The sequence below is a fragment of the Equus caballus genome, chromosome 16, assembly GCF_041296265.1.
Source record: "Equus caballus isolate H_3958 breed thoroughbred chromosome 16, TB-T2T, whole genome shotgun sequence".
Lineage (NCBI taxonomy): Eukaryota > Metazoa > Chordata > Mammalia > Perissodactyla > Equidae > Equus > Equus caballus.
The window spans coordinates 25,767,353-25,788,490 of record NC_091699.1 but is presented as its reverse complement, the minus strand read 5'-3'; the positions used below and the strand labels follow the sequence as shown (position 1 = coordinate 25,788,490).

The 21,138-nt window shown below is 37.0% G+C and overlaps 1 protein-coding gene across 5 annotated transcripts in view; it reads left to right on the top strand.

Annotated features, from left to right (window-relative positions):
* The window catches only part of CNTN6 (contactin 6), a 295,621-nt gene that overhangs the window by 81,730 nt on the left and 192,753 nt on the right, over positions 1–21,138 (top strand). The window contains exon 3 of one of the 5 annotated variants that reach the window (XM_070238580.1): positions 20,108–20,219. The exons of the other annotated variants lie outside the window; for them this stretch is intronic. The gene's annotated coding sequence lies outside the window, so the exon portion shown is untranslated. The remainder of the gene's footprint in view (positions 1–20,107; positions 20,220–21,138) is intronic. 5 annotated transcript variants of the gene reach the window in all.

Sequence of the window (21,138 nt, the reverse complement as noted above, 5' to 3'; positions counted from 1 at the left end):
ATGCACAATGAATAAAACACATTCCCACACGCACTCACTTACCCATATCCCACAAAGGGGGAGGAGAACTTGGAGTTGCTCTCTCTATATGGAGGTCATATTCGGAGGAACTGAATTCTCAAATATTGTGATTATACATGCATCATCAAATGATGCAACCTGCTTTATTATTCCAACCCCTTCTTTTTTTGAGATTTCATTTTGTTTTACCAAAAAAAATAATTGGGTAACAAAAGTTTTTACAACAAGAAATATAGAGTTTATTTTTGTTTTTGTATTTTTAAAAAGTGCTCTGATAATAAAAACGTCTAAACTTTTGGGCTACATTTGTTGAGACACAAAGTTATACACACTCTAAGCATTTGTGTATGTGTGTGTCTCTAGGTATTATGTGTATGTAGTTTTGAGTTTGCAAGGGTAATTTATTTCTAGCTATGTGTGTGCTTTGCACATAGGGTACTCTATCCTTGTGATTTGTTTGTGTCATGTTAATGACTCATGGCTTAAACAGCTAGGTTATTCATGGGTGTGGAAAATTGATATTTGAGAGCATTTTATTCTGCTCAGTCAGGCTTATTCTTTATAAAGAATCCAAACAGTAATAACATTTACAAAAGGCTACTGAATAGAATATTCAATGTGTAGCTATTCCACACATTTGTGTCCTTTCCACACAATTCATAGCAAAACACCCTCTCTGCCCACCATCAGCCATCACCTCAGCAATCCTACCAACATCACTCCCACCACCACAGCAATCACCCTAGAAGATCTTTTCCTTCTGCTTTTCAAAGTTTTATACTTTCAAGACACTCAATGTATATCAAATGATTCCCAGACATTTTTTTTCTTTTCCCTTGTGAAGAAGATTGGCTCTGAGCTAACATTAGTTGCCAATCTTCCTCTCCTTTATTTTTTTTCTTCACAAAGCCCCAGTATAACAGTTCTGTGTCCTAGTTAAAGGTCATTCTAGCTCTTCTGTGTGGAATGCTGCCACCATATGCTTGACGAGCAGTACGTAGGTCAACAAGAGAACCCTGGCCCGCCAAAGCTCAGCACATGAACTTAATCACTTGGCCATAGGGTCTCTCCTCTGAGACGTTTTTATGTTCATCCATTCTACTAATAGCCCCTTAACTATTGCCAGTTACTCTTCTAAGACTTTTGTTTAAGAAGGGTAGAAGAATCTGCTCATTGTTTTATCCCAATATCCCAGAAAGACAAAGAAAATTAGCTTAGCATTCCTACTCTTGAACTTTTAGTAATTGCATTTTCCCAATCAAGCTGAGTCTGACCATGAGCAGCTTCCTTCTCCAGTTTTTAAGGAGGTACTCCAATTAGTGGACTTTCCACATAGTCTGTTACCAGACTCTCAGAGAAGCGAATCATGGAGGACAGCGTGTATGTTTTCTGAAGTCACTATAGAGCTACAGTTACTTAAAGTGCATTTTGAGCAGGACATTGATTTTTTTCTAATTCCAAATAGTGTCATCATCGTGAGCAAGGATGGTAAATGTGTAGTTATAGGGAGTATTCTCTTAGTTTAAAACACAGCATTAAAGTAAAAGCAAGCACTCATTCATCTTCTGTTGCCATTTTCTCTGGCTTTTTTGTTTTTAACCTCAAAAACGTAACTCATATGCAAAGAGTGAATATATTTATATCATATATCACACACTTCATATGGTAAAAGAACAGAAAATTGATGAAATATGCCTGAATGCTTGTGGCATAAAATTATATTTCAGTTTCAGCTATAAAAATATAATCCAATTGAAATGTTTATCATGCATCTATGACTATTTCTTTGCTTGCATACATAATGGTGGTGCATGGACAATATAATTTCTTTCTTTGAGAGTCATCCTGGAGAAATTTATTCTCTAGATTTTCAAAAGATACAACTAAAGCTGAGCTCTGTAGAAATCCAAGTTTAATGTATAAAACGTATTATCTCAAATAGTTATTTTATTTTATTTTAATCATATTGTTGACTTAATTTGCAGAAAAACATTGGTGCAATTTTCACAGGCATGGTCTCTTTTTTTCCTTCATGTGTGAACTAAAGTTGTGATCTTTAAAAAGGCCAAGATGAAATATTCTTTATACGTAGGCAAAGAATTTAAAATGCTAAACTTTATATTGGAATTTATAGTTCTCAGAGAAACAGAATCATTCTAACATCAAGCTTATCATCAGAAAAAAGTTAACGTGGTGAAATAAATATCTGAGTACAGAAAGTAAAGGCAGCTGTGAGTCTGAAGATATGTGACAAATTCTTCTATTAAAAGACAATTCCATTCATTCAAAGAGATACCATGGCTTAATATTTATTATTGCTATATTGGTAGTTTTAAATGTATGAAAAATACATGGGTAAAAATTTAAATTAAAAAAGAAGTGGGTTGGTCAGAGGCTGCTGTAACCAGGCTCTTGGTCATGATCATGTTTTTTCTTTCAGCATTAGTTAGATACCAAACTGTTACAAGAAGATCAATATTCTACTTGTTGTACTATATACAACTGGATTATTATTTTTGTAATCCTCAGTGTCACTTATTTTCTGGAAATTTTAGACACATTTCTATGTTTTTATATAAATGTTCCTTCCTTTTTATAAAGAAGAGTATCTCTTGGAATCAAAGTTCTAAATCTGTTTCTGGCAACCTTCAAAGAGAACTATCATTTGAGTCACTATATTGATTTTCTGTTGCCAGACAATAATATTACTACAAACTCAGTGGCTTAAAACAACACTCATTTATTGTCATAGTTTCTCTGGGTCAGTAGTCTAGGCACAGCTCATCTGGGTTTTCTGCTTCAAGGCCTCATCTGAAAGTGGCAATCAAGGTATCAGCCATGACTAGGTTTTTATCTGAAGACTCTACTGGGCAATGATCTGCTTTCAAACTCAATGGTTGTTGGCAGAACTCAGTTCCTTGAGTATTGTTAGATTGATGGCCTCTGTTCCTAGCTGGTTATTGGCCAGGCATTGCTCTCAGTTCATTGCCATGTGGGCTTCTCCACACAGCTACTTGCTTTTTTAAAATAAACAAGTCAGGTAGGCAGTAGAGATACTTTTCTGGCAAGATGGAAGTTATAATCTTATCTACTTAGTCATGAAAGTGACATCTCATCCCCTCCGCTATGTTCTATTCGTTAGAAGCGAGTCACAGGTCCTACCCATTCTCAAGGACAGGGGATTACACAGTGTGTGAATATGAGGAGGCAAGGGCATTGAAGGTCATCTTAGAGTCTTCTTACCATACCTTTTCTGTTCTGTAATTGGCAGTTTGACAATTTTGCAAACTAAATATTATAGAAGTATAATAGAAGAGATAGTATATGTCACTGAATCTAGGTCTGACACAGAAATTTCAGAGAAGACAATGCTCATCCAATACATGGGAATCTTTTATTACTAATCATTTGCCTTGGGTGGTATCAAAATTTCTAATGATGTTTCATTGAGAAGAATGTTCTTTGAGATTAGTAAATATCATAAAGATGCTTCCCTTTAACTTAATGGTGGATATTTGTCTATGAAGCCAGTTGTTTGTTTTTATAGAAATGCCGTATTTGAAGGACACAAACAGATTCATGTTAAAATAATTTAAAAAAAAACCAAAGCCCAAATTTGGAACTAGTCCTATTACAGTACCATAATATACTGATTTCACTGGAATATAATGATGACTCTCCATATGGACATCTGAAAATAAGTAATGGTTATTTCAGTGGTCCTGGGAAATGACTCAAACAGCTAACTGCAGACAGAATGAAACCTGCAAGGCCTAGGACTTAAGTGTATGTGTGAACGGCAAGTCTTATGAAATGATGTATTATTTATTAGAACATTTTCACTCTTGGTATTTCTCACTAGAATTTCAAATTAGAGAATCACATGAGGATGTAAAGCTAATACTAATATATAAGAATATGTTGCTTGTGTTTATAGCATTAGGAACAACTAATGCCTATTAGAATCATATTAATAAGCTTTTGGCGTAGATTAGAGGAATGAGCAGCTCTACTTGAGATGGTAAAAAATAAGACATATACACACTTAAAGTATCATCATCCCATTAAAAGAAGTTGGAGCGTGAAGAATCATTCCTAAAATTTGTGGAATAATCATTCCTTATTAAATCTTTTATCTAATAAGGAATTTCAGATGGCTCGGTATTAGTAGATCTAGTCCTGTAGGATACAGGTTCCTCAAAATCCCTTCTTCTTAAAATTGTTAGGTTTAAGAAGCTGATCAGGGCCGGCCTGGTGGTGCAGTGGTTAAGCTGAGACGTTCTGCTTCTCAGGGGCCCGGGGTTCGCCAGTTCAGATCTCGGGTGCGGACTTGGCACCGCTTAGCAAAAGCCATGCTGTGGCAGGTGTCCCACGTATGAAGTAGAGGAATATGGGCACGGATGTTACCTCAGGGCCAGTCTTCCTCAGCAAAAAGAGGAGGATTGGCAGTAGTTAGCTCAGGGCCAATCTTCCCCCCCCAAAAATGAAGCTGATCAGTGATTTGTTTTTTAATTTTATATTTATTCGCTATGTTTTTTACACTTAAGGATTTTCATCTCTTCCACAATGAAAATCATTTGTTATAAAGAATGTTTATAAACATGTGAAAAGAAAAAGAACAAAAAAGTACAAAACACTTACTTTTGTATCAAGAAGAGCTTTGATTGAACAAACAATCTAAAAGGGTGTCATGAACCCCGAGGCATTCTCAACGCACATTTTGATCACCAGTGCATATTAATAAAACCACAGAAGTATAAAATTCCCAGTCTATGTTTGGTATTGGTAAAGGCTAATTAAAGTGGGAATATATCCCATCTTGGCATATAGCCAGCTCTGTAAATAGATTCATGATACAAATGAATTAGTGCATGTAAAACACTTACAACAGACACAATAAATATAATCTGTTAGAAAAGCTATATAGCATAATAATTAAGAGCACAGACTGAAGACTGCACTGGTTCAAATGCTTGCTCTACCTCTCTGCAAACTTGAGTAAACTACTTAATCTCTGTATCTCACTGTTCTTATTTGTAACACTGAGATATTTATAATGACATCTCATGAAGTTTTATGAGGATTATATGAAATAATAAAAGAGTGCCTTGCACAGATTAAGGACTATGTAATTTTTCTTATTACTTTTATTTTCTACTCCTGAGACAGATATAATCTTATCAATAAATTTTAGGCCTTTGCTACTCTTATTTATTTAACAAATATTAATTCATTCATTTACCAAGTTCAAAGCACTGCACCAAATAATATGAGTAATATAAAAGGGAATGAGATGTGATTTTTGTGATGGGAGTGTTTATCAGTTAATAAAAAAGATAAGATATTTGCATATATGCCAGTGGTATATTGAAGAAAATGAAAGATGTACAAGATAGTAAATTCTCAAAAAAACTTATTTCTTTGGATTTGTGGAATAAGTCATTTTAGTTGTACACATAAGGGTGTCAGAATTGCACTATAGATATAGCTGATATCACTAAAGGGTTATCTATCATCTGAAAACAGATTTATGTATCTATGTTTATATATGAAAGTATTGCATGCCGTCAGCCATTCGTGTGAATGCAAACCCGCTTTTCACAGAGGGCTTCACAGATTACAACTACTCTCCCAAAATTACGTAGGAGAGAAAATGACCTGTTTCATTTTGAACATTTTGGGAAACTTTTGCAAAGACTTCTGTAATTTAGAATGACCAAAATATTGAGTCTTAGGGATTGACCAGCAAAATAAAATCCAAATGCAAGTCATTTAGCTACTCTGATTTCCACTTACATATTTTTCTCTCTTTAATATTTCCTCTGAATTGGGGCTCTTTCATCTTGTATTTGCAGCGTGAAAAGCCAAATGGGTGCCTCTTAGCTCCTAACTTAGCTTTCTGAATGGAAAGAGAACCTGAACATGGCTATGGGGAGGACTACTGCCCAGTCTAGCTGGCTGTAGACCTTTACAATGTGGAGCTCCATTTACAATGCCTGAGTGTCTGCTATGCTCAGTGGCCTTTCTGAAGTCACTCAGTTCTATTCGTATGTTTTTAATAAAGCAAGGAGAAAAGAAGTATGGTAAACTGCCCTTTTCAATTTGATTTCTCCTCCTTCCCCCTGCCAAATACAGATGTAAAATAAATCTAGCCATCTATAAAGGTCTATTTCATGTTGCCTAAGAGGAAAAGAGAAGTTGAGGAGTGAATCCAATTAGGGAGAATGAGAGCAGAAGAGGTAAGGCCTCAAAAATGCCCCAGTGTGAGGATTTTTACCTATTTTATTCACATAGAATGACTTGCAAAAGCCTCTGTTGTTGTTGTTTTGAGAATTCATAGGCTTCTCACTGATTAATTCCAATGGTCGATTTCTCCCCTAAAGTGAAAACATTCCATAAGGAGTTAAGCAATCTCACAAAACTGCCTGATGTGTAATGAAGTGCTTTTTGATAGCCAACATCAGTTCTATCCATACAAGCAATACTTTTTGTTTTTCTTCCCTACCCCTTCACCCACTACTTTACATTTGTTTGAGCTGTGGAAGCCAATAGAATGCAATAAATAAAGTTTGTGTCTGCTGTACGAAAACATTCTCCGTAGGCACACCTTTCATTTGATCTTTTATGGAAAATGTGGTGTGTTTACATACGCGGTTATAGGCCTGTGGGATCAGGCTACAAAGGCTTCATTTCCCAGTCTCCGGCATCCTCATATTATTCCCCAAATATAAGCTCAGTGGTTTCTCTCCTCTAGCCCACAAGGTGTCTGGTTTTGGTCCCTTAGTTTTCACAGGGCACAGCAGTAGAGAGGGTGGGATGATCCAAAGATTCACAGCAGGGATCCAGATTTGCCCCTACTGAGGACTGGTTACATAATTTGTGACGCCAAGGGAAAAATGAAAATGCATGGCCTCTTGTTCATACACGATTGTGTGCAGTCCTTATAAACAGAGAGCACTGCATAGCTGCACAGGTCAGGTGCCCATGAAGCTGGCCTTTCCCCTACCCTACCAGTCCCTGAGCACCTGGATGGCAAATATCCTGCATGTGGCTGTTCTTTGGAACATTAAGTCCGCACAGTTAGTGAGGGCAGTCTATCTCTGAGTCCATGAGATTCCTGTGCCTTCCCGTAGTGTCACTGATGTTGATCCTCCCAGCATTTTCCCAGTTAAGAGCCCCACACTGTACAAGTCCCCATGTAGAGGGGAAGACTCTTAACTCTATTGGAACTCACCTCACCAACCTTCCTTCCTCTTCTTCCTTATCTTCCTAAGTGCCCATTTATCCACAATCAACCTACACACACACACATAATCCTTAATAATGACCCAATAACCCAAGATGAACAATAAGTAATGCTCAATAGCAAGTGAAAAACTGTATCCCTCAACTCAAGGATAGGAAGGACTCAGTCTTCATGAACTCAGTAGCCGCTCTAGACTCTCAGAACTAGAGATCGATGTTTACATTTCTTCATCTATGACATCTACTGCCCCTCCTCCCAAGAAGGGAATGAAAAACTCTTACAAAGCACCAATTCTTATAACCCACTCCCCATATACACCAAAAAAGGAAATTTTGTATCAAAAACATTGACCATTCATATATTGCTGCTTGTGGAATTGGCAAGAATTTTATCCCTTTGGAATTTACAGAGGTTGATCACGCAGTAAGATTTTTAAAAGCTTGCATTTTAATAACATTAGAAAAATTTAAAAGATTACTGCATATACAAAATTAGCCACCCAATTTTACAATTGCTTTTTCTATGGTCTCTGAGGACAGGATTTTACTTAAAAGAATAAATCAATTGAGGTTTTTAAAATGCTTTCTATTTCAATAAACCCAAAAATCATAAATGAGAAATGACTACACATTTTGATATCAAAAATAAATATTGTCAATGACCAAGATAAATAATAGCCCAAAATACAGGGAAAATTCTCAGTTTAAATATAGAAAAAGGGAACATTCAGTTACCTCCTGGAGAATAGTGGGCTTCCTCCCAAGTCTCTTGAAAAATATGATGTGAAATTTTTACCACTGCTTTTCTACTAGAAAATTTCCAATCCAGTTTTCTATTATTGACCAAATACCATTATTTAAAGCTAGGCTGTTGTCTTTTTCGTGCATGTATGATTGCTTATCTGTCTAGAATAGTCTCAAGTTACTTCATTTGATTAGTATCATAGATCTGGCTGGAGCTTCACCTTTGGCATGCAAGTGTCCACAGGTGATGGGGGAAGAGGCTGAAAAAGGCACTTGCTGAAAAAGATAAGACTCAGCATGGGTTGATTGCCGTCTAGCCAGGTGTAGCTAGAGTTAATATAATACACCAGAATTTATGATATCCACCTTATGATTTAGGACAGCCTTGTGACCCGTTTATGATTTTTGGTGTTATAAGAAAAAAATGTACCCAAATCACAATCTCCTATGAACTCTTTCCCTTAGTTCCCTAAGAAACACACACACAAACACACACACACACATACACATATCTACTTCCTTGAAAATGGGGACTCAGGGATATTTATGGGGTAGAGGGAGCAAGGTGATCTGAAACGTGGAGATAGATGATTGGAGATGAGGAGAGGTGAGGTCATTGATGATCTGCTCAAGCACAGTCAGACTTCATGGCTCTTCATAGGACACATGTTCACAAAATTGTGGTGTTAGCATGATCTGAGGGTGGACTTTTTAGCCTCTTGACATCAGAAGGTCGCTTATCAGACATCTGCATGGGCCCAGTTGATGGGCTGGTGGTCTCAACTGGCCTGAAGTGGACAAGGGGCTCCAATTCCTGAAAAACAGCTCAAACACCCATTGCCATGGTGACCCAGGCTCCAGGGAGATATTATCCATAGGAACCTAGTGGGAGTCAGATAGCATATTGCCTAAACAGCACAGTTAACAATGGATGGCTTAAACAGCTAAAAGCTCTAATCAGTAATTGCAAAAAGGAAAAAAAAAATCATTGTCAGCTACTTAATCATCAATGGCTAACTGCCACTTTCAATCCCTTTTATTCTAAGGTCATTTCTCATTCTTTAGGGATGCAGGGTGATAACCAATCTAGCTGCTTCCTGCTGAACTGAGGTGTAGACCCAGGTTAGAGGCATAAAACTTTTTAGTATTCTTTTGGAAATATTCTCTTGTTCCCAGACTCAGGTTGACATTTTACATTATTAGAATTTTTATACCTTGCTCAACAGTTTTGGAACAACATCTAAATGCACATTTTATAATCTTGTATCTGACCAGAAAGAGAAGAAGTATAGACAACTAAAATTTTAACTGTCCCTGAAAAATAGACCTAATCCCTCTGGGGCCTCCATCTGATCTCCAGGTAGGGCAGATATCTGGTCCTAGCTCCTGATAGTCTTTTATTTTATTGGCTATGCATCTCAGAGACTGCAGCAAAACCCTATACCCTCATCTTTCAGTTGTCATTGATGGTGGCTATCAACATAGACTCTCTGCCTGGGTGTCATCACATTCCTAAGGAACTCAAAAGAATAAAGTTATCAATTTATGGTGTCTGAGAGGAGACATAAAATCTATAGAGCACATCTGGGTTAATTAATCAGAGGTCATTCAAAGTTACAATATGGTTTCTTTTCTATACTATGGCTTCCCTTATGTCAACCACGTGTTAAACTGGTATCAATCCCCTCCTTTTGTTGTTCATCCTCAATCTTGAGGGATATCCTGTTGATGAGGGGTATAGTGTTCCATCTCAGTGAGCCAGTCTCTTAGTAAGATGGTGATGCAGGTGGGCTCCCAAAGTTAGGCCTCTATTTTGTAAGCAAATAACCAGGTATTTAATAAGAAGTATTTCTAGAGACACAAAAAGGAAAAACAAGTTTAATGGCAGGAGAAAATTATAAATGAGCAAATTATAAACCTTTCTGAGCCCAGGCAGTAGCCAGTCAAAAAGATTTCTAGGTGCGAGAGTCAAATCATCTTTTTCAGTTTGAAATGTCTCTAATGATGTCATTGGGTGTTCAGGTATCTTTCTGAGTGGCTTACACAGCAACAGACATAAATCTCTATTAAGTTTATATCAAGCTGTCCAGCTTCAGTTTGCAAGGCTTCAGGAAAAAGGGCAGGTTCAGTTCTCGATGATCCTGAATGAAAATGATGGAAAAATTGAAAATGTTAGTTTGGAGATTTGTAGCCAGATATTTCAGGAGACAAGAAGAATTCAGTGTCCAGTCAAGTTAACAGATAAAAAACAAAAACCTCAAAGACAATTATTAGAACTAGAACACAATATCCATGAATGTGTATATAGTTTCTATTGAAACATAATTTTTGTCCCTAAAAATCACTCTCATTTCTATAAAAGATAACCAAATTAAGACCAACTGGTTTACAAAATAAGCTTAGTTTCAATAAACTTGGCCAGATTATTTACAGAAGTACGGGAATAATAGCCATTGATCATATAGGCTCTTTTAAATCTGCTTTGCTGGAGCATTATATAAGGTATCTCAGATTGACCTTTAAAGGCCTCTCAAAGCCAGGAAAGCCAAGCCAAGGATTTTTCATCAAGCTTCTCCTGCAATATCTGAGATTTGGGTGAATTCTTCTCTTCTCTTGAGGTTCTCCAAAATATTGAGGTTCCTTTACCTGCCAGAGAAGTGATCTTCTTTACTTACCCAGTATGGTTGCTGGGAACCCTGTAAACAAGGTACCAGGCCAACATTTCCAAGTGACTTTATTCCAGAAAATCAACCTTTGTTCCTCAAAAGCTGTCTTCTCATATCTGAGTTGGTATGTTTCTCTCAAATATGACATTCCAGTCAAAGCTTTGGTATTATAACCAATATTTCCAAATGTGTCCTCTTACAAGGAGAACAGATTCTTATTGAACTTATGCAAATAAGTATATTGCCATGAAAACAATACTCACTCCTTAAGATTTTCCAAATCCTGAAGTGACCAAGTAATGAAAAAATAAATAAATTTTCAATTCTACTTTCAAAGGTATAATTTACCAAATTGATATGTCATAGCTTAAAAGAAAAGAGAAAAAGGTTTCTTTAAATCAGAAAAAATAAAACATCAAAAAATCAGCAATGTCTTAAATGAAAAGTCATATAAATTACAATCATCCTCATCAGTTCATTCTGTCCTGTGTAATCAAATCTTTTTTTTATGCTTGAATTATTCAATTTTATTTATTTATTTTTTTAATTTTTATTTTTTTCAGATGTACATCATATTTCAAATTCTGGATACATTACATCATGTTCACCACCCGAACACTAATTATAGTGCATCCCCTCACATGTGACCCTAATCGCCCCTTTTGCCCTTCCCCCTCCCCCCTTCCCCAATGGTAACCACCAGTCCAATCTCCAATGCTATGTGGTTTTTGTTGTTGTTGTTTTTATCTTCTACTTATGAGTGAGGTCATATGGATTTGACTTTCTCCCTCTGACTTATTTCACTCAGCATAATACCCTCAAGGTCCATCCATTTTGTCACAAATGGCTGGATTTTGTAATTTCTTATGGCTGAGTAGTAGTCCATAGTGTATAAATACCACATCTTCTTTATCCATTCATCCCTTGATGGGCACCTAGGTTCTTCCAAGTCTTGGTTACTGTGTATAATGCTGCAATGAACATAGGGGTGCAAGTATCCTTATGCCTTTGTGTTTTCAAGTTCTTTGGATAAATACCCAGCAGTGGAACAGCTGAATCATATGGTAGATCTATCCTTAATTTTCTGAGGATACTCCAAACTGCTTTCCATAGTGGCTGCACCAGTTTGCACTGCCACCAGCAGTGAACAAGGGTTCTCTTCTCTCCACATCCTCTCCAACATTTGTTGTTTCCTGTCTTGTTAATTATAGCCATTCTGACCGGAGTGAGGTGATACCTCATTGTAGTTTCGATTTGCATTTCCCTGATAGCTAATGATGTTGAGCATATTTTCATATGCCTGTTGGCCATCTGTATCTCTTCTTTGGAGAAATCTCTGTTCAGATCTTTTGCCCATTTTCTAATTGGATTGTTGGTTTTTGTGTTGTTGAGCTGTATGAGTTCTTTGTATATTTTGGATATTAACCCCTTATCTGATATATGGTTTGCAAACATCTTCTCCCAATTTTTAGGTTGTCTTTTTGTTTTGTTGATGGTTTCCTTTGCTGTGTAGGGAATTTTTAGTTTGATGTAGTCCCATTTGTTCATTTTTTCTTTTTTTCCCTTGCCCGGTCAGACATGGGACTTGAAAATATGCTGCTCAGACCAATGTCATAGAGCGTACTGCCTATGTTTTCTTCTAGAAGTCTCATGGTTTTGAGTCTTACATTCAAGCCTTTAATCCATTTTGAGTGATTTTTGTGCATGGTGTAAGGGAATGGTCTACTTTCATTCTTTTGCATGTGGCTGTCCAGTTTTCCCAACACCCTTTATTGAAGAGACTCTCCTTTCTCCATCGTATGCTCTTGGCTCCCTTGTCGAATATTAGCTGTCCATAAACGTGTGGGTTTACTTCTGGGCTCTCAATTTTGTTCCATTGATCTATGTGTCTGTTTTTGTGTCAGTACCATGCTGTTTTGGTTACTATGGCTTTGTAGTATAATTTGAAATCGGGGAGTGTGATCCTCCAGCTTTGTTCTTTTTTCTCAGGAATCCTTTGGCTATTTGGGGTCTTTTGTTGTTCCATATAAATTTTAGGATTCTTTGTTCTATTTCTGTAAAAAATGTTGTTGAAACTTTGATAGGGATTGCGTTGAATCTATAGATAGCTTTAGGAAGTATGGACATTTTAACAATGTTAATTCTTCCAATCCAAGAGCATGGAATATCTTTCCATTTCTTTGTGTCTTCTTCGATTTCTTTCAACAATGTTTTATAGTTTTCGGTGTACAGATCTTTCACCTCTTTGGTTAAGTTTATTCCTAGGTATTTTATTCTTTTTGTTGCAATTGTAAATGGGATTGTATTCTTAATTTCTCTTTCAGCTACCTCCTTGTTATTGTATAGAAATGCATAGGATTTTTGTCCACTGATTTTGTATCCCGCAACTTGACTGTATTCCTTTATTATTTCTAAAAGTTTTTTACTGGCCTCTTTAGGGTTTTCTAGATATAAAATCATGTCATCTGCAAAGAGTGACAGTTTCACTTCTTCTTTTCCAATGTGGATCGCTTTTATTTCTTTTTCTTGCCTGATAGCTCTGGCTAGGACTTCCAATACTATGTTAAATAAGAGTGGTGACAGTGGGCATCCTTGTCTGGTTCCTGTTCTTAGAGGGATAGCTTTCAGTTTTTCTCCATTGAGAATGATATTTGCTGTGGGTTTGTCATATATGGCCTTTATTATGTTGAGGTATTTTCCTTCTATACCCAATTTATTTAGAGTTTTTATCATAAATGGATGCTGTATCTTGTCAAATGCTTTCTTTGCATCTATTGAGATGATCATGTGATTTTTACTCCTCATTTTGTTAATGTGGTGTATCACATTGATAGATTTGCGGATGTTGAACCATCCCTGCATCCCCGGAATGAAACCCACTTGATCATGATGTATGATCTTTTTAATGTATTGTTGTATTCTATTTGCTAGTATTTTGTTGAGGATTTTTGCATCGATGTTCATCAGTGATATTGGCCAGTAATTTTCTTTTTTTGTGTTGTCCTTGTCTGGTTTTGGTATCAGGATAATGTTTGCTTCATAGAAGGAGTTAGGAAGCCTCCCCTCCTCTTCAATTCTTTGGAAGAGTTTGAGAAGGATAGGTATTGTCTTCTTTGAATGTTTGGTAGAATTCACCAGGGAAGCCATCTGGTCCTGGACTTTTATTTTTGGGGAGGTTTTTAACTGCTGTTTCAATCTCCTTACTGGTGATTGGTCTATTCAAATTTTCTACATTTTCTTGGTCCAGTTTTGGAAGGTTGCATGTTTCTAAGAATTTATCCCTTTCTTCTAGATTATCCAATTTGCTGGCATATAGCTTTTCATAGTATTCTCTTATTATCTTTTGTATTTCTGATGTGTCCGTTGTAATCTCTCCTCTTTTGTTTCTGATTTTATTTATTTGAGCCTTCTCTCTTTTTTTCTTGGTGAGTCTAGCTAAGGGTTTGTCAATTTCGTTTATCTTTTGGAAGAACCAGCTCTTGGTTTCATTAATCTTTTCTATTGATTTTTTAGTCTCTATTTCATTTATTTCTGCTCTGATTTTTATTATTTCCTTCCTTATGCTGATTTTGGGCTTTGTTTGTTGATATTTTTCCAGTACCTTGAGGTGCACTTTTAGATTGCCTATTTGGGATTTTTCTTTGTTGAGGTAGGCCTGAATTGCTATAAACCTCCCTCGTAGAACTGCTTTTGCTATATCCCACAGATTTTGGCATGTCGTGTTTTCATTTTTATTTGTCTCCAGGAATTTTTTATTTCTTCTTTGATTCCTTCATTGATCCAATCATTGTTCAGTAGCATTTTGTTCAATCTCCACATTTTTGTGGCTTTTCTGATTTTCTTTCTGTAGTTGATTTCCAGTTTCATACCTTTGTTGTCAGAAAAGTTGCATGGTATTATTTGGATCTTCTTAAATTTTTTGAGACTTGTTTTGTGGCCTAATATGTGATCAATCCTGGAGAATGTTCCATGGGCATTTGAAAAGAATGTGTATTCTGTGGTTTTTGGATGGAATTTTCTGTATATATCTACTAAATCCATCTGGTCTAATGTGTCCTTTAAGGTGAGTGTTTCCTTATTGATCTTCTGTTTGGATGATCTATCCATTGGTGTAAGTGGAGTGTTAAAGTTGTAATCAATTCTTGATGTTAATCTTCTGTTAGCTGTTTTGTAAAGTTCTGTTTCTCTGTTAGAGTTCTGTAATTTCTTACCCAGTTCAGTTTTATAATTAGAAAGTTTATCAGAAGCCTGTATTCTAGAATAAGTGTCAGAGTCTTTTCCATGAATTTCTCTGAAGATGAAACATATGCAAAAGCATCAGAATAAAACAGCAATTATCTGAAAGTGACAAAAGACTCAAAAAGGCAATTGACAAAGAAACTTGGCTATCTCTGTAACAAACAACACTTCATGATAACAACTAGAATTGTGGCTGACAATCAGGACAGATGAGAATTTTAGGAATGTTATATAATTTTTAAAACTTTTATATCAATAACATTTACCTGCATAATACCCCTCAGAAGGTTTATCATCAGTTATTTGACAATATTTCCCATGTAATGTAACACACCAAATAAACCTAATTTGTTTAGTGTCTTTTTGTTTATATAAAGAGAAAGAATGAATTTCTTTTAGTAGACCCAGGCGTCCTCTAAAAATCCTCAAAGAAAATTTTTTCCTTCAGGTCAAAAGCAAGACTTCATTTAGGATTTGAATTTTGAGAGAAGCTTGTCAAAAATATCAAAAGAGTTTAAAACACTTGGTCGAATAGGAAACAACGCTCACTGTGAAACAACAATCAGTTATCCATTCAATCAAAGTACAACAGAAACAGTTAAGGGCAAACCAAGAGTTAAAACAGTCAAAAAATCTTAATGGAGAGACTTCTGTCTTTTTGAACATAGGAAATTATTTTAACAAAACAGATTTCTTGTCCTTTTAGGTAGACTTACTAAAAAATAAAGAAAAACCTCTTCATCAAGGGTAGACTAAAAGTCCAGGAAAAGTATCCTTTTAAGAGAGAGTGAATCAAATTTTAATTTTTGTGCTAGCTTATTTTTGACACTAAAACTCATCTACTAAATTATGTTTACTTCAATCTTAACCAACTTGACCATGCATAAAACTCTTTAGAGGGTTCCTCTTCCACAGACCTTCCTTAACTTCTTTTTACATTAAGAATTTGCCCCAGGCTTTCTTTCTTACCTTCTAGTACTTAGGACAAATTTATCTTTCTTAAAAAAACAAACAAATATATTCCCATTCTTTATACCTTCTTTACTAAAACATACATTTTACTTTCCTTGAATACAAAAATGCATTCCTTATTAATTTTTAGTAGCTTTAATTACCTTATGAATTAGAATTTTTAACCCTTACAGAACTTAGTTAAAACTACAAAGCATGCAATTATGGACAGTCTTTTACATTAGCATTCTGTGGCTCGGCAAGTTTATAAAGGCTTTTCATAATTTCTAGAAACATGCTACTTCATATTACAATTTCTAATAAAATACAAGACATGTTTATTAATAGATCCCAACATATTTTAATTTCTTTTTAATAAGTAGGTAAACCTAGGCATGTCTAGCAATAATGTTTCAGTATTTTATCTTATTTGAAAAATGACCCAGATATTCAGTGAGTTTTTATCATTCAATTTTAGCTAGCAAAACTTCAAAGTTTCAAGTTACCAGAGAGATTTTGGAAGTTATCTTAAATATACATGCCATAACACACAATTATTTTAAAAAGTCCACCCAATTCTTTTATATTTTTCACATCTATTTAGTTTACTCACTCACAGTAATTATTTAGATTGCCTACAAAACTTCATGAGACATTTGGCAAAGTTAGCCGGCATTTTAAGTTATTATTTTTGTTAACTAGTTCTGTAATAGAAATAACATTAGCTTATTTGACCAATAAATGTAGAATAAAGGCTGCATGTCTGCATCATATCCATTGTTGATAACTGTGAGGTCATGTCCATTTTAATCAAACCAACAAACTTAAAAAAGCTTTCAGTCACCAAAGATTAATTTTATCATGTTAACTTGAATGACATTTGAGTTAGTTTCTATTAAATTCATAATTTATGTAAGTGCTTACTTTTAGCCAATTGAATAGAGCTCTGTAGAAATTATACCACCTGGAGGTAAAATATCACACATATATAACATACATGTAGACACACATACACAGAGTCTCCACACCTATTGATTTAAAATTACTGCAATGAATCAGGTACAATAATACACTAGTTAGGGATCCAAATTTTGTTTTAAGCCTTTCTACTACTGTTTGTGGAGAAGACACTCAAAATGCTAGATTTTGATGAGAGCGCTCTTATGGCCATTTTTTTCTTTCCCTTTTCCCTTATTTTTTCTTCAGTCCTAGGAATTAATTATGGGATAGATATTCCCTGGAGGGTTGGCAAGCTCTTTGAGATAGGGAAATGGGTGGAACCAGAACTTCCTCTAGAGCTGCACTTCAAATTTTGCAAGGAATTTTTTAAGGACAATTGTTCTTGATTTCTCAGAAATTGGTTTGTAACTTAAATGACATTATGGATTGATCTACCTGTCCAGCTACATTACAAGGGCACAGAGAAACTACTCAATTTTCTCCAAGATAGAGTTTCTGGGTCATAACCCATCCAACTGAAAGTGTTTCCAATTAGTTAAAATGCATCTGAGGGGTGAGTCTCTGGGGATGTTTGAGGTGTTTCACATGGCAGTAAACCCAGTGTCAATTATCAGTGGGCCAGAGAAGGGTGCAGAGCCCAACTGCAGGTGTCAATGTAGTTATAAGATTTAGTCAAGTCCCCTTCATCCCAGGCACTTAGTCCCTGAGCCAGCACAAGGCAAACCAGGGAGGCAAGAGGCAAAGGCCTGGAGCAGGTCAGGGGCTGGAGTTTCCAATGCCAGAGTCAAGAGCTAAGTCTCTGGCAAAAAACTTTTCAAGTTTTTCGTTTTACTGAAGGTCCAGGTTCTGCTCAGGTCCAACCTGAACTTAACCTTGACTTGGTGACAACGAAGGAGGTGACAAATGAGACAAACAAAGAAGGGAAAGAGAGGATCAGTCTTCACCCTCCCAGCCTCTTCCCAAGGGTTATCAAGATAAGGGTCACATAAGCAACAGTTCTCATGCTGGGGCACACAACCCTGGTGGGACAGTTTACAGAATAAATTACAGGTCTCCTGTCCCCATAACTCACTCAGTAGGCACCTAAAATACTCAGCAGATTCTTGACAGTCCCGGTAATGTTCAAGTCTGGCTCTATCTTCTGTATTTACATTCCAGTTGGGGTCAGTAGTTGGCATTGCTATGGCTGCCTCAGTCCTCACAGGGTTGCCTGGGGTTTTTCTGTGTAGCTGATTTGCTTCCTTCCCAGCTTTTTCTAAAACCATCCAGTGTTCCTCAGAAGTGAAGAGTGTGTTCAATAGCTTTTGTACATCTTCCCAAGTTGGGTTAAGGGTAGCAAAAATTGATGAAAAAAGGTTTTCCATTCTTTTTGTGTCATCTGTATAGACAGGCATGCTATTCTTCCAGTTAATAAGTCTAAATTTGAAAGGGGAGAATGGAGCCAAATGAGCCTCATTGGCTACCCAGTCACAGCATCTCTACCTCTGACAGGGACTTGCCTTAATGGATATTGCCCCACCTGGGTTTGGGCGCTCTCTGGCCAAATTGGGTACCCCGGCAGTATGCGACGGGGAGACCATTCCTGTATCTTGACCTTTGGGGACCAAGGGAGACTGAGCCTGGGGTTGTGGCTCAGGCAGTGGTGGAGGAGTGGAAGGATCACCATATGGAGGTGGAGGGGGAGCAGCTGGAGTATTCCACTGAATTACCAGTAAATTGTCCTCCTTTTCTTTAGAATCACTAGAATCAAGCAAACAGGTTTTGTTATCTTTCCCTCTTTTTGAACCAAAATTTTACATCTCCACTGTATAGACTCATTCTGGTATAACAACATAAAAGACTGAACATAAGGTATTTCATCCCATTTCTCTTCCCATTTAGAAAATACTTCTAATTGCAAGATTTTACTATAATTTAAGGATCCATTTTCAGGCCATTTTTCTCTGGAGTCTAAAGAATATTGTGGCCATGCAGAGTTACAGAAAAATATCATCTTTTTCTTTCTCATGGACTCATAACTGAAAGTTGTCCAGTTTTGAAGAATGCAGCCTAGGGGGCTGCAGGTAGGAATCGAATTAGCGTTACCCATTGTTTCACGATTTAGACATGGCCGGTCAAACTATACTTATGCTGCCATTAGAACCAGATCTCAAAACCAAACCAAGCCAAGGGAACTTCTTTGAGCGTATCCCCTAATTCTTCCCTAATATCAAGCATCCCCAAAACCAAGACCCTCACAATGAAGGCCAGACCAAGGCTTCCTTTTTTAGAAGTTGCAGAAGGTATCCCCTACCAAACCAACGCTTCCTTCTCAAACGTCAGACCGAAAGGAAGAAGAAATAAGAATCCAGTCACTTGTACGAAAGTTACTCACCAAAAAAGACGTCTTCCAAACCCAGAAACTGTCTCTCTACTGCAAAGTGAAAATATGTGCTAAGGAATTGGCAGCACCAAACCAGGAAAAACCCTGAAACAGTCCAGGGAAAATGCTCCGGGCAGCTGCTGGACTCATCCACAGGTTCTCCACACTGGCAAGGGCCTGACAAATCTCATGCAAAAAGGTCCCTCTGGACATACCTCCTGGCTGACTTGCCAAATCGTTATCAAACCAAGGTTCATTTTTGACTGTCGCACCGAAAGCCAAACACAGAGATGGCAAGATCGCAGCAGAGAGAGGGTTTAATCACAAGGCAGCCAAGTTAGGAAGCAAAAGAGTGAGTCTCAAATCCACTTCCTTGAAAATAAGGATTCAGGGATATTTATGAGGTAGGAGGCAAGGTGGTCTGAAATGTGGAGATAGATGGAGATGAGGGGAGGTGAGGCAATTGATGACCTGTGCAAGTATAGTCAGACTTCATGGTTCTTCATAGCATGCATGTTCACAAAATGGTGATGTTAGCATGATCTGAGGGTGGAATTTTTAACCTCTTGACATCAAAAGGTCACTTATCAGACATCTGCATGGGCGCAGTTGATGGGTTGGTGGTCTCAACTGTCCTGAAGTGGACAAGGGGCTCTAATGCCTGAAAAACAGTTCAAACACCCATCACCATGATGACTCAGACTCCAGGGAGATATTATCTATAGGAACCTAGTGGGAGTAAGATAGTATATTGCCTAAAACAGCACAGTTAACAATGGGCAAGGGAAAAACTAAAACCTCTAATCAGTAACTGCAAAAAGGAAAAATAAAATTTAGTTCCTAGCTACTTAATCATCAATGGCTAACTGTTTTCTGGTTTCACCACTGTCTACCTTGTTTTGTATAAATGTATGTACAGGCATCATCACTTCTGCTAACCTCTAAGTCCTTGGAAGTCAGGTCCTGTCCAGTTCATTTCTGCATCCTTGAAATTGCCTACCACACCAACTTATACATCCTGGGCACACTTAGTAAGTATTTTTTTTAACAAATGGACACGTGAAATAATCCATGTAACAATTGTGGACTGTTAGATCCAGGAAATTCAGATTATCTAAACCTGAATTGATGATACATTGTCTCTGCCATGTCAACTCCAATCAATTAGTCATGGATATCTGCATTTAGTACTGCCTGCAATGAGAGATCTTTTAAGGCTATATCTGAACTCAGTGGGAAAGAATTCTATGATAGAATAATAATGTCTGCCAAGCCAATGGAATAGAAAGAAGCCCACACCTTTGCCATAAAGTGAGTCTCAAGATGTGTTACATCTCCTTATTTTACAGGTAAACAAACTGGGCTTCAGAGTTAAAGCTTTTTATTGTATGTCATACAATCAGTGGCAAATTGTGATGCAAACTCAGATTCTCAGACTCTTGACTATATCTCATTGTCGCTTTTCACACTGTGCTGACTCTAGGTCTCTTGCATTGAGACTGCCTTGCTTTTTCTGTCATAGGTATATAATCCTGGAGAATTCTAGACAGCCTCTAGGGAATATAGATGGGTGACTTGTTTGACAGGTTATGAACTAAATCACAATGTGACCAAATTCAGAGTGGCTGTTTATAAAATGGATGTGTTCCAGAGGAGAGTTTAAGCAGAGTTTAGAAATTCAGGAAATTCCTGATCACATCTCCAGTCGAGAAAAAAGCCAAGCTATACAGAAAGCAGAACGGTATTGGGAATATTCCTCAGAGAGCACTGCTTGGGGAAGGGATGTCATGAACTATCTTTAAAATATGCTCTAGACCAACCCTAAGATATCTCCAACCGTTAGTCACCAGTTCTCTTTGGTGCTGGCTTCTCTACTTAGGGAATCCCTTCTCTCGCCCTACCACTTAGTCTCTGGGGTCCGTATGCTCAACACAAGTCTTACCTGGGTAG